The 14,435-nt window shown below is 44.2% G+C and overlaps 1 protein-coding gene across 9 annotated transcripts in view; it reads left to right on the top strand.

Moving 5' to 3' along the window:
- auts2a (activator of transcription and developmental regulator AUTS2 a) overlaps nt 1-14,435 on the top strand; it is a 489,911-nt gene that overhangs the window by 267,867 nt on the left and 207,609 nt on the right. The window lies entirely within an intron of this gene.

The following is a 14,435-nucleotide window of genomic DNA, read 5'->3' as shown; positions in this document are numbered from 1 at the left end:
GGTTCTGTTTACCAGTGTTCTTTATATCCTAACCAGGGTGTTTAAGGCCCCTGTGACGTTCATTCTAACCCCTGAACAACTGCACCTCTCAGGCCTGTCTGTGGAAGGAATGCATGGCTTTTATTGGCTGGCAGTAACACTAGCTGTCTTTAATGCTTGCTGTCTTTGGTAATATTAGCCCCATGCTAAAGGGGCCCAGCCCATCTGCTTCCCTCTCAGTCCTCTGTAATAACACAGCAACTAATGAAACACAAGATGGCCACTGCTTGCTACTGAAGCTCAGTGTCTCCAGTTATGTATCCACCTCTAGTGTTGTGTCAGTGTAAGTCTCCACCTCCAGCAAGCTGTGCTTCATTTAGATTTATGTGTGTCCGATATGAGCAGTGTTAGTGTGCCTCGCTGCCTTACTTCCCCTCGGGGGTTGTATTGATGTCTGCTTGCGTCCAGCATTCACCCAGGGCCGGATTGATCAGCAAATAAGTTCTTGTCAACTGGCTTTAAAAAAGATTAAAGATTTTGCTCCTGTCTGTAAAAATGGATCTGGTGCAGTTGACTGTGATTATAAACTCCCTCTCTCTCCTCCCTCTCTCCCCGTTGAAAATGTATTGAGTGAGCCGTGGGGTTATAAAGTTCCAGCTTGCAATGTTTGTTGAATTACTTAAATCCGTTCGATGAAAGCTTTTCAGGCAATTATGTCAGTTCTTTCAAAGCCCTAACATGCGTTAAATTGATTATTTTCTTCATGCAGCAAACATCCTACAGTCAGAGGGTCAAAGGAGGGTCAGTGATGAGGGACTTTGCTTCGTCTGCGAGGGTGTTTAGTATTGAGTTTATGTGTGAATCAGACCTGGCTGCAAATAGTACAGTCGTGGCCAAAAGTTTTGAGAATGGCACAAATATTAATTTTCACAAAGTCTGCTGCCTCAGTTTATATGATGGCAATTTGCATAGACTCGAGAATGTTATGAAGAGTGATCAGATGAATTGCAATTAATTGCAAAGACCCTATTTGCCATGCAAGTGAACTGAATCCCCAAAAACATTTCCACTGCATTTCAGCCCTGCCACAAAAGGACCAGCTGACATCATGTCAGTGATTCTCTCGTTAACACAGGTGTGAGTGTTGACAAAGACAAGGCTGGAGATCACTCTGTCATGCTGATTGAGTTTGAATAACAGACTGGAAGCTTCAAAAGGAGGGTGGTGCTTGGAATCATTGTTCTTCCTCTGTCAACCATGGATACCTGCAAGGAAACGCGTGCTGTCATCATTGCTTTGCAGAAAAAGGGCTTCCCAGGCAAGGATATTGCTGCCAGTAAGATTGCACCTAAATCAACCATTTATCGGATCATCAAGAACTTCAAGGAGAGCGGTTCAATTGTTGTGAAGGCTTCAGGGTGCCCAAGAAAGTCCAGCAAGTGCCAGGATCGTCTCCTAAAGTTGACCCAGCTGCGGGATTGGGGCACCACCAGTACAGAGCTTGCTCAGAAATGGCAGCAGGCAGGTGTGAGTGCATCTGCACACACAGTGAGGCGAAGACTTTTGGAGGATGGCCTGGTGTCAAGAAGGGCAGCAAAGAAGCCACTTCTCTCCAGGAAAAACATCAGGGACAGACTGATATTCTGCAAAAGGTACAGGGATTGGACTGCTGAGGACTGGGGTAAAGTCATTTTCTCTGATGAATCCTCTTTCCAATTGTTTGGGGCATCCGGATAAAAGCTTGTCCGGAGAAGACAAGGTGAGCGCTACCATCAGTCCTGTGTCATGCCAACAGTAAAGCATCCTGAGACCATTTATGTGTAGGGTTGCTTCTCAGCCAAGGGAGTGGGCTCACTCACAATTTTGCCTAAGAACACAGCCATGAATAAAGAATGGTACCAACACATCCTCCGAGAGCAACTTCCCCCAACCATCCAGGAACAGTTTGGTGACGAACAATGCATTTTCCAGCATGATGGAGCACCTTGCCATAAGACAAAAGTGATAACTAAGTATCTCGGGGAACAAAACATTGATATTTTGGGTCCATGGCCAGGACACTCCCCAGACCTTAATCCCATTGAGAACTTGTCGTCAATCCTCAAGAGGCGGGTGGACAAACAAAAACCCACAAATTCTGACAAACTCCAAGCATTGATTATGCAAGAATGGGCTGCCATCAGTCAGGATGTGGCCCAGAAGTTAATTGACAGCATGCCAGGGTGGATTGCAGAGGTCTTGAAAAAGAAGGGTCAACACTGCAAATATTGACTCTTCGTATCAACTTCATGTAATTGTCAATAAAAGCCTTTGACACTTATGAAATGCTTGTAATTATACTTCAGTATTCCATAGTAACATCTGACAAAAATATCTAAAGACACTGAAGCAGCAAACCTTATGGAAATTAATATTTATGTCATTCTCAAAACTTTTACCACGACTATACTTGAAGTTATTTAATTGAACTTGCCTGGCTCAATGGAACCAATGCAATAGTACCAAAAGTGTAAACCCGCCCATCTAGCACTTTAGGCAGACTCAAGCAAACTAATATTTGAAAGATTTTGAATACCATTTAAACTTAGGTCGAAACAGAGCGTTACCATACTGCATTACATTCTCAGGTGGTATTGGAAGATACGGCGCTAGGTCATTAGGTGACAGTAAGGTCAGAGGATGTACATTAACCCCACAGCCTTTGAGAGAGAGAGAAAGAGATCATGAGCAAGTGGGCTCCTGCATTTTTCAGCATGTTCTTACAAAAAGATAGATTTTTTGTTAGATAAACTTGGATTTTTCCCCAAGGACATAAACAGGATACTACCCTCCACAACATAACCTTCACTCCAAAACAAAACTCCAAACCTACAACCTGATTCTGGACAAAATAACCTGGATCGATTCCTACTACCTAAGATTCTTATTTCCAAGGTCTATATAGCAAATGCACTGGCAAACCAACAAACAGCAAAAGAAGCACTAAAACCCTGAAAACACCATCCAACCTGGAACTGAGTGAGAAATGTTTAGTCTGAAGCTACATTTAAAGCCAAGAATTTAGGCTTACAATGATATATTTTACTTTATAAGGACTGAATGCTAAGTTAAGGCTTCCAAGCTTGCTAGGACAGAACAGATCCGTCTGCAACTTCAATTAGCACTGAGGTGTAAAGTAAGAAGTGTCAAAGCCCTTGAGCCCAACAATGGCAGGAGAGTTTCACAGCCTCCCCCACCCAAATGCAGAGGTCTTTGAAGCCCCCTCCATCTGTGAGGAGGTCATTACAATACAGTACACAAATCCCTGGATTCATCTCTATTTTGAACTGACATGCAGCCAGGACACTTCAATTGTAATTTACCTCAATAAGAAACAATATTGTTGCTTTGATCACATCAGAAAATATAATCATCGCAATCTCCAAAATACAACAGCCACAGGACAACTTTGTTTGGACTTCGTAAAGGACCATTCGCCAAATAACGACCTCCTTTTCCACAACGGTGGACAGAGACTTGCTAGCTACGTTCGCTAGCTAGCTGGGATTTTCTACAAGGAATCTGCCTCCCAGAAAATGCTGGGGTGAGATACCTACTCCCGTTGCCTGTTGCACTGCTGTTTGGATTCCACCTGGCGATCTGTTCACCGTCTGCCCTGGCCTGTCTCCCCCTGTCTGATATAGGTACTCCCACCACACTCCCCCATCTCTCTCCCGAGCTTTCACTCGTCTCCAGCACACATGCACTGTTGGGGAGCGTGACAGAACTTACAATGGCAGCCCCAAGTTGTTATATTTTTTTCTTGTGCTTTTTGCTATTTGCCTCATGAATCCTGTGTGCTTTGTTGATTATGAACTTGATTGTTTACCCGACCGTGGGACAGACTATGTTAATTCCCACACTCGGGACTCTGACTCTCTATTGGTTACCCTGACTCTTGGTCTCCCATCCTATTCTAACCACCTCTCGCAGGATTTATATTCATGTTACCTGATGTACAATATGATCTTGTTGCCATCTGATGTACATTCAAATGTCATAACAAATCGACACTGCAGGGCTCCCCCTGCCCTCTGCTGGGCCCTGATTGTATTACTGCTGATGATATCTGGAAATGTGGATGTACACCCTGACCCATCTACTGTTGCTACCCCAATTCTGACCTGTGCTCTGATATCTGCTTCATTGATTTCTGCTCTCGTAAAAGCCTGGGTTTTCTGCAAGTTAACACTAGAAGCATATTACCTCAAATCAAATCAAATTTTATTTGTCACATACACGTGTTTAGCAGATGGGCGGCCCATCAGGAAGTCCAGGACCCAGTTGCACAAGGTGGGGTTGAGACCCAGGACCTCAAGCTTAATGATGAGCTTGGAGGGTACTATGGTGTTGAATGCTGAGCTATAGTCAATGAACAGCATTCTTACATAGGTATTCCTCTTGTCCAGATGGGATAGGGCAGTGAGCAGTGTGATGGCGATTGCATCGTCTGTGGATCTATTGGGGCAGTAAGCAAATTGAAGTGGGTCTAGGGTGTCAGGTAAGGTAGAGGTGATATGATCCTTGACTAGTCTCTCAAAGCACTTCTTGATGACAGAAATTAGATCTACGGGGCAATAGTCAATGTTACATTACCTGATGTCTCTCTGGAATGAAATCCTTGCCCTGAGCTCGTCAACTTTATTATCCAGAGACCGAACATTAGCGAGTAATATATTTGGTGGGTGGTGTGCGCGCTTCCTGTGTCGGACTAAAGGTCCGCTTCGAGTACCTCTTTTCCGCTGGCAGTGTTTTGGAACAGCCTCTGGGATCAGTTCAATTGCCCTGGGGGGTATGAACAAAGGAACCGGTTCGGGAAAGTCGTATTCCTGGTGGTAATGCTTGTGAGTTACCGCTGATCTGATATCCAGAAGTTATTCCTGGCTGTATGTAATAACACAAAACATTTCCTGGGCTAATAATGTAATAAATAACATATAAAAAACAAAATACTGCAAAGTTTCCAAAGAGCTTGAAGCACGGCAGCCCATCATTGATGGGTGGGTTCACAGCTCCAATCCAAATGGGCTGGTCATTACTGAGACGTGGTTAAGAAAGAGTGTTTTGAACACTGATGTTAGCCTTACTGGTTATAATCTTTTTTGGCAAGACAGATCTTCCAATCTTTGCCAAGGAACACCCCCCCCCCCCCCCCCGCCTCTCCTTCACCCAAATCCAGACAGCTGATGTTCTGAAAGAGCTGCAAAATCTGGATCCCTACAAATCAGCTGGACCCTCTCTTTTTAAAATTATCCTCCAAAATTGTTGCAACCCCTATTACTTGGCTATTAAACCTCTCTTTCGTATCTTCTGAGATCCCCAAAGATTGTAAAGTTGCCGCGGTCATCCCCCTCTTCAAAGGGGGAGATACTCTAGACCCAAACTGTTACAGACCTATAACCTTCCTACCCTGCCTTTCTAAAATCTTCGAAAGCCAAGTTAACAAACAGATCACCGACCATTTCAAATCCCACCGTACCTTCTCCGCTATGCAATCTGGTTTCCGAGCTGGTCATGGGTGCACCTCAGCCATGCTCAAGGTCCAAAACGATATCATAACCGCCATCGATAAAAGACAGAACTGTGCAGCCGTCTTCATTGACCTGGCCAAGGCTTTCGACTCTGTTAATCACCACATTCTTATTGGCAGACTCAATAGCCTTAGTTTCTCAAATGACTGCCTCACCTGGTTCACCAACTACTTCTCAGACAGAGTTCAGTGTGTCAAATCGGAGGGCCTGTTATCCGTACCTCTGGCGGTCTCTATGGGGGTGCCACAGGGTTCAATTCTTGGGCCGACTCTTTTCTCTGTATATATCAATGATGTCGGTCTTGCTGCTGGTGATTCTCTGATCCACCTCTACGCAGACGACACCATTCTGTATACATCTGGGCCTTCTTTGGACACTGTGCTAACAAACCACCAAACGAGATTCTATGCCATACTACACTCCTTCCATGGCCTCCAACTGCTTTTCGCAATAATGCCTCCTTCACTCATGCTGCCAGACATGTTTCTCCTCTCTGGGGAGTTTTATTTAAAGGGGCAGATCAAGCTGATCCTAACTGTTATAGGGCAATTTCTATTTTGCCCTGTTTATCAAAAGTGTTGGACAAACTTGTCAATAATCAACTGACTGGCATTCTTGATGTCTTTAGTATTCTCTCTGGTATGCAATCTGGTTTTCACTCAGGTTATGGATGTGTCACTGAAACCTTAAAGGTCCTATATTATGTCACCATTGAATCTAAACAATGGTGTGCTGCTATTTTTATTGACTTGGCCAAAGCTTTTGATACGGTAGACCATTCCATTCTTGTGGGCCGGCTAAGGATTATTGGTGTCTCTGAGGGGTCTTTGGCCTGGTTTGCTAACTACCTCTCTCAAAGAGTGCAGTGTATAAAGTCAGAACATTTACTGTCTCAGCCACTGCCAGTCAACAAGGGAGTACCCCCAGGCTCGATCCTAGGCCCCACACTCTTCTCAATTTACATCAACAACATAGCTCAGGCAGTAGGAAGCCCTCTCATCCATTTATATGCAGATGATAGTCTTATACTCAACTGGCCCCTCCCTGGATTTTGTGTTAAATGCTCTACAACAAAGTTTCCTCTGTCGTAATCGCTCCTCTTTCACCAAAGCTGCCAAACTAACCCTGATTCAGATGACCATCCTACCCATGCTAGATTACCGAGACATAATTTATAGATCGGCAGGTAAAGGTGCTCTCAAGCGGCTAGATGTGCTTTACCATTCAGCCATCAGGCTTGCCACAAATGCTCCTTATAGGACACATCACTGCACTCTATACTCCTCTGTAAACTGGTCATCTCTGTATACCTGTTACAAGACCCACTGGTTGATGCTTATTTATAAAACCCTCTTAGGCCTATCTCCCCCTAACTGAGATATCTACTGCAGCCCTTATCCTCCAAATCCTCCTATTCTGCCAGTCACATTCTGTTGAATGTCCCCAAAGCTCACACATCCCTGGGTTACTCCTCTTTTCAGTTTGCTGCAGCTAGCGACTGGAACGAGCTGCAAAAAACTCTCAAACTGGATAGTTTTACCTCCATCTCTTCATTCAGAGACTCAATCATGGACACGTTTACCTACAATTGTCTGCTTCGCATGATGTATTGTTGTTTCTACCTTCTTGCCTTTGTGCTGTTGTCTGTTCCCAATAATGCCCGTACCATGTTTTTGTGCTGCTGCCATGTTGTGCTGCTGCCATGTTGTGCTGCTGACATGTGGTGTTGTTACCATGTGGTGTTGCTACCATGCTGTGTTGTCATGTTTCGCTGCCATGCTATGTTGTTGTCTTAGGTCTCTCTTTATGTTGTGTTGTGCTGTCTCTCTTGTCGTGATGTGTGTTTTGTCCGATATATATATATTTTGTTAATCCCATCCCCCGTCCCAGCAGGAGGCCTTTTAGTAGGCCATCATTGTAAATAAGAATTTGTTCTTAACTGACTTGTCTAGTTAAATAAAGGTTAAATAAAAACATTAATAAAATATCCTGCCATCTCTCACAGCCCAGTGACCGTTTCAAACCCACTAAGATCAGCAGGAAAACACAGTGGCAGAGAGGAAGTTGGTTTTTATTGGAACAAAGACCTGGTTCCCAGAGCTTTTATTTGTCAAACCGGCATCCTCTCTGCTGCATTAAGTTGTTCTATTGTCACTGAGCAGTTGATTGCGAGGGGGGAAATGATAACATTTCCTTCCTCACGTAGTGCCAGTTCCACTTGGTGACTGACACACAGACTGGAAGCATGGGGACAGGATAATGATAATGACAATGTCTCTCTCTGAGGTTACAGAATACTGCTGTTAGCATGGATGCTCCACTGTGTTTGTGTTGTGTGTGTTATTTAATCGATTACATTGTGTGCGTGTGTGCGTGCTTTATGCATGCACCATGGTTCCCATTAGCCGGTAATAGCCGGCTTTTGTCCGATAAAAAAATTGGAAAGACAATAAATAAAAAGGGCACCGGCCAATTGTCTAGGAGAAGAACAAAAAAATTGAAGGTACCTTCAGTACGCACACCTTTCTGCGTCACGCGCATCAGCGCTCATTGGGCTCAATTACTTGTGTAATTTCCTTCCGTATATCTGTCTCTTTCCTAGCTCTGTTCCCTGCTTCGGTATTGTTTGTCATATGTCCTTGTTTTCCCGTGTGCTGACGCTGTTCCTGTCGTGTTCTATGTTCGTTATTGATTAAATGTTTGACACCCCGTACCTGCTTCTCCTCTCCAGCATCACTCCTTAAAGAATCCAGAAGCCATGTGCAATTGGTAGATACAGTCTTGTCCCATCGCTTACAACTCCCGTATGGACTCAGGAGAGGCGAAGGTCGAGAGCCATGCGTCCTCTGAAACATGGCCCGTCCAAACCGCACAGATTCTTGACACACTGCTCGCTTAACCCAGAAGCCAGCTGCACCAATGTGTCAGAGGAAACTCTGGCGACTGAAGTCAGCGTGCATGAGCCCGGCCCGCCACAAGGAGTCGCTAGAGCACGATGGGACAAGGACATCCCGGTCAGCCAAATCCTCCCCTAACCCGGACGACGCCTACTGGTTGTATGAATTTGTGATCTATCGTCCCACAACTGTCCCAGAATCTGTTTGGAATAGGATATTTCTTTCTCGACAAGCTGACCAATCAAGTAGGGAAACGTTTCTTCTATGGGGGATAGTAGATTGAGCTAGGCTAGTGATTTTTTTGTTCGTCATTCATCTTGTTGGCTGAGGAAAAGGAAACAGTGGACAGTTATTCTATCATCTTCAAAGTGCGCATCAGAATTCGGTAAGAAGGAGCGCACATCATTGCATCCTCGACTGTCATGTTCTGGTAATATGAATTACTATTACCTAAATAGGATATATTTTATTCTGAGCACCATAGGTGGACGCCCTAATCAGGTTACGCAAAAATGCTGATGGTCAAATGTCCGGCGACACATTTTCCTAACAGAAACTCCAGCGTGCATGTGTTTATGTGTACATCTCAGCTTATCATGTGTTATGTGTTTGTTTGTTTGTGTGTTGGGTCAGATGCCAGGAAGCTGTGCATGTTTCTATTGAGCTTAGGAGTGTAGTGTGTGGGCAGCAGCATGCAGTGAGAAGAAAAGCCAGTGCGGAGCAGAGCAGCTCTCCTCTGTCTGTGTGTGTGTGTGCACTGCCACGGCCCAGGGGCCACAACCAGCTTTGATGTTCTTCAAAGTGCCAAGATCAGACTGGGATGCAGGTAGGATGCCTCCCCATGGAAGACCAACTGCTGTATAGACAGCTTCTAACACACTGTCTGCTGCATCCGACTCGCTTTATTTGTCAATTAGGGTTTTGTTTACTCAAAGTCTGACGGTTAGATACGTAGAGGAGAGATGTCAGGGCCTGTGGTCTTCTCAGTCTTTCATATGTTTATGAAGTTCAAAACCATCGGCAGCATGAAGGCACATGCAGGGAGAAACGGAATGCTCAGTTATTGTCACAACCTATCAGGGAGAGGAGATTGTGCAATGCAATAACTAACCCAACAAGACCAATGTTACTCACAGACAACAAACAGTAGCCTAGTTCATTTTAAAACATTATCAATTGCGGATTCTGTTTGGTTTAGTTACCTCTCCTACATATTTCTGCTGTTGTGTGGAAAACCTCATAATATACAGTAGGTAAATTAAATTGATTCTCATCACAATTGTTTTTATTTAGAGCATAGAGATTCATTACCAATTATGCAGTAAACTAGTGCTGTGTGGGGGTTAACTAGAGCCGTGGGGAGCTAAACAATGCTGAATGTGTGGGCCTTGTGAGGTTACACTGAGAAGGCCTGGAGTTTCATAAGAAGTTGAAAACTCTTGTGTTTGCTGCCAAAGGCTTGTCTTAAAGCACCCACTGACTGCCTGCACTGCTCGTCACACTGTAAGCCTGTGTACTGAGAGGAGCCCCCAAGGGTGTGTGTGTTTGTGTATGTGTATGTGTGCGTGTGTGTGCGCGTGTGTATGCTTGTGTGTATGTGTGCTTCCTGTGAAGATCAATAGCGAGACAAGGCCGTGGCCTGCAGGCCCACATCGCCTCCACCTCGCCCTGAGTATTAAAAGATATGGGGAGTAAATCCAAACAGAGGTGGAGCGCGGTGCACCAGGCGATGCTTCAGGCCTCCAGGCTCTGAGGCTCACAGCTCAGCCTGCCAGCTGTGTAATACAGAGAGATTACAACACTCAGTAAACTCTGAGCGTACGTCTTTCTCCTATCTCTCCTGACGAGATGGGATGGAGCACAGCACACGGCACCGTATCAACCCTGGGGTTGTGGCTGTGAGAAGAGACAAAGATCAGCCTTCTAAGAGCCCCTACTAACCCCTGGAGAATAAAGGAGTTACTACCCAGCATTTATCACACGCCATGGGAAAGGCCTCACACAGTTGAACCTCACACACAGAGACTAAGTCCTCTCTGTCATATTTTTATGCACACTTTGGCTTGTTCTTAGAATGGATTTAGTGATTTTGTCTGGTAAGTGGAGGCTGATTCAAGGTTGCTAGGTCAAATAGAATATTTATGTTTTGAAGTAGCTTAAATAAATACTAGGGCTGAAGTAATAACTTCTATGGAATTATTTAATCTGTTTAGCAGCATGTCCGAAGTGATAAAGAGTGTCCAATTGGCTTTACCTGAACAAACTGTGAGAACTTGAGCATTGCATCTACATTACTAAACTGCATGCTTGTTTTTACCATTAGGGGTAGTATTTTCTTTTCTTTCTTTTTTCATAACGCTTTGAAAATTGGATATGTCAGGTTTTGCTTTGAACTATCTTCCTTCCAAGAGGCTTTTGAAAATCCAATAGAATGCTCAAGCATGGCCTGAGAGTTGAAGCCAAGAACTACTAACTAGCTCAGTCAGTTCATATGGTTGGCTCTGTTGGGTAACATTGGGAGTGCAGGATCATTTTCCAGTATAGTTTCTTAGTTTCTTTTAATATCTTCACACACGCTGTAGTGTATTACAGAGACCCCATCAAAGGACTGTGTAATATATTCAGTGGATACCTGCAGGAGACATGAGCCTAGGAACCACGCCAGTATCCAGGGCTCCCCCTATTAGGCCATCTGGCCAGGTCACAACACACACACACCGAGCACACACACACACACACAGACACAGTGTTACCTTTGCCTTGGCATAACCTCTCAAAGACCCGCTCACCAAATGGGCAACCCTTGAGGACAGTATGGCCATGATGTGCCAAGGCTCGGTGGTATTGATCCCTCAACCCGCCCCTCAACCCCCTGCCACCATCCCTATCTAAGGCTCCCTCAGGAGTGATTGTAAATGGCAGATTGGCAACACATTTCCTATTTCAAAGGGAAGGCTTCTATGAAGTTGCCAAGTCTGTCCTGAAAGCTGAACACAAATTAAAATAAAAAAAATGTAATGGATACAAAAGCCTTGTGGAAATGTCACCACATGCCATCCACATTCAGGGGTCTACTGTTCTTTATTGGTTGGCAATTTCAATATATTTTTATGCTTTTGAGCCCCACCTAGCGCAAATGGCCCAAAACAAAGAATATACATTCAAAAAGTGCTCTAATGAGAGAGGTTGATTTATACTGTAAATGAGAAAAAGAAAAGTGCTTACTCCAAAAATGTATTTGAGTGAAGATGTCGGCTCATGTGGCTCATATTTCCCATCATTCGTGCTCTGGCAGAAATGATGCTTCACATTATGAGTGCTGGGATTTATTAGTTTCAGCTGCTGCGTCAAAAAATGCTGCTCCGATGTTCGACAGACTGACACTAGCTACAAACTCTTGCCAAGCAGAATGTCACCACCGACACCAGTGACAGAGAAAGTACAGCAGCATCTGTGGGGTGAGAGTAGTGGGTACATTGGTCAACGGAGGGTTGACTGCATAATATTCTCTGAGGAAGCCATAGCTTTCCCTCTGAATGCCTCAGTGGTGCTGCGGACAGGGACAGGGAGGACGACTGCAACACCTACTCAGTGAACACATCACACATGACATTCCAAAGTTCCCAGCACTGATCATTTTTTTACGCAATCTCTCCTTTCCAGTCTTGTGATTTAAAGGCAGGTTTGATGAAAAGTTCTAAGGGGAGTTTCCAAAAGACTAAGTAGAGACTCTGATATTGAAACTTGGACTTAGTAGTAGAAGCCCCTTTCTGCCAGAAATGAATTTTCCCTGGTGCCCTGATTGTGAAGTAATTTAAGACATGCTCCAGAACTTTGGCGACTAGTAAGTATTTTTTAAACCTCTGCTTTGGGCTGAATGTGTCAATGCATAATTTATGAGCAGAATAACTGTCCTACCTCAATTAGCCATGAAATTCTGAATTTGAAAGCCCCTTGCCATTTGAGAGAGAGAGAGAGAGAGAGACAGACACAGGGACAGGATATTCTTACGCGCTACACGCTTCAGCACTCGGCTGTCCCGCTCTGTGAGCTTGTGTGGCCTACCACTTCACGGCTGAGCTGTTGTTGCTCCTAGACATTTCCACTTCACAATAACAGCACTTACAGTTGACTGGGGATGAAATTTTACGAACTGACTTGTTGGAAAGGTGGCATCCTATGACGATGCCACGTTGAAAGTCACTGAGCTCTTCAGTAAGGCCATTCTACGGCCAATGTTTTATACACCTGTCAGCAACGGGTATAAGTATACAAAAGTACCGGAGAATCTTTTTAAGCTGCTCCTCACTTTGTGTCCAAGTCTTTTCCCTCTCTGTCTCCCTCTCTCTCTCTCTCTCTCTCTCTCTCTCTCTCTGTCTCTCTCTGTCTCCCTCCCTCTCTGTCTCTCTCTCTCTCTCTGTCTCCCTCTCTCTCTCTCTCTCTCTGTCTCTCTCTGTCTCCCTCTCTCTCTGTCTCTCTCTGTCTCCCTTTCTGCCTCTCTCTCTCTCTCTCTCTCTCTGTCTCTCAATTCAATTTTTTTTTCAATTCAAGGGCTTTATTGGCATGGGAAACATGTGTTAACATTGCCAAAGCAAGTGAGGTAGACAACATACAAAGTGAATATATAAAGTGAAAAACAACAAAAATGAACAGTAAACATTACACATACAGAAGTTTCAAAACAGTAAAGACATTACAAATGTCATATTATATATATATACAGTGTTCTAACAATGTACAAATGGCTAAAGGACACAAGATAAAATAAATAAGCATAAATATGGGTTGTATTTACAATGGTGTTTGTTCTTCACTGGTTGCCCTTTTCTCGTGGCAACAGGTCACAAATCTTGCTGCTGTGATGGCACACTGTGGAATTTCACCCAGTAGATATGGGAGTTTTTCAAAATTGGATTTGTTTTCGAATTCTTTGTGGATCTGTGTAATCTGAGGGAAATATATCTCTCTAATATGGTCATACATTGGGCAGGAGGTTAGGAAGTGCAGCTCAGTTTCCACCTCATTTTGTGGGCAGTGAGCACATAGCCTGTCTTCTCTTGAGAGCCAAGTCTGCCTACGGCGGCCTTTCTCAATAGCAAGGCTATGCTCACTGAGTCTGTACATAGTCAAGGCTTTCCTTAATTTTGGGTCAGTCACAGTGGTCAGGTATTCTGCCGCTGTGTACTCTCTGTGTAGGGCCAAATAGCATTCTAGTTTGCTCTGTTTTTTTGTTAATTCTTTCCAATGTGTTAAGTAGTTATCTTTTTGTTTTCTCATGATTTGGTTGGGTCTAATTGTGCTGCTGTCCTGGGGCTCTGTAGTGTGTGTTTGTGTTTGTGAACAGAGCCCCAGGACCAGCTTGCTTAGGGGACTCTTCTCCAGGTTCATCTCTCTGTAGGTGATGGCTTTGTTATGGAAGGTTTGTGAATCGCTTCCTTTTAGGTGGTTATAGAATTTAACAGCTCTTTTCTGGATTTTGATAATTAGTGGGTATCGGCCTAATTCTGCTCTGCATGCATTATTTGGTGTTCTACGTTGTACACGGAGGATATTTTTGCAGAATTCTGCGTGCAGAGTCTCAATTTGGTGTTTGTCCCATTTTGTGAAGTCTTGGTTGGTGAGCGGACCCCAGACCTCACAACCATAAAGGGCAATGGGCTCTATGACTGATTCAAGTATTTTTAGCCAGATCCTAATTGGTATGTTGAAATTTATGTTTCTTTTGATGGCATAGAATGCCCTTCTTGCCTTGTCTCTCAGATCGTTCACAGCTTTGTGGAAGTTACCTGTGGTGCTGATGTTTAGGCCAAGGTATGTATAGTTTTTTGTGTGCTCTAGGGCAACAGTGTCTAGATGGAATTTTTATTTGTGGTCCTGGTGACTGGACCTTTTTTGGAACACCATTATTTTGGTCTTACTGAGATTTACTGTCAGGGCCCAGGTCTGACAGAATCTGTGCATAAGATCTAGGTGCTGCTGTAGGCCCCCC

The sequence above is a fragment of the Oncorhynchus kisutch genome, linkage group LG6 (genome assembly GCF_002021735.2).
Source record: "Oncorhynchus kisutch isolate 150728-3 linkage group LG6, Okis_V2, whole genome shotgun sequence".
In the NCBI taxonomy this organism is placed as follows: Eukaryota; Metazoa; Chordata; class Actinopteri; order Salmoniformes; family Salmonidae; genus Oncorhynchus; species Oncorhynchus kisutch.
This window is presented reverse-complemented; position numbering and strand designations above follow the sequence as displayed.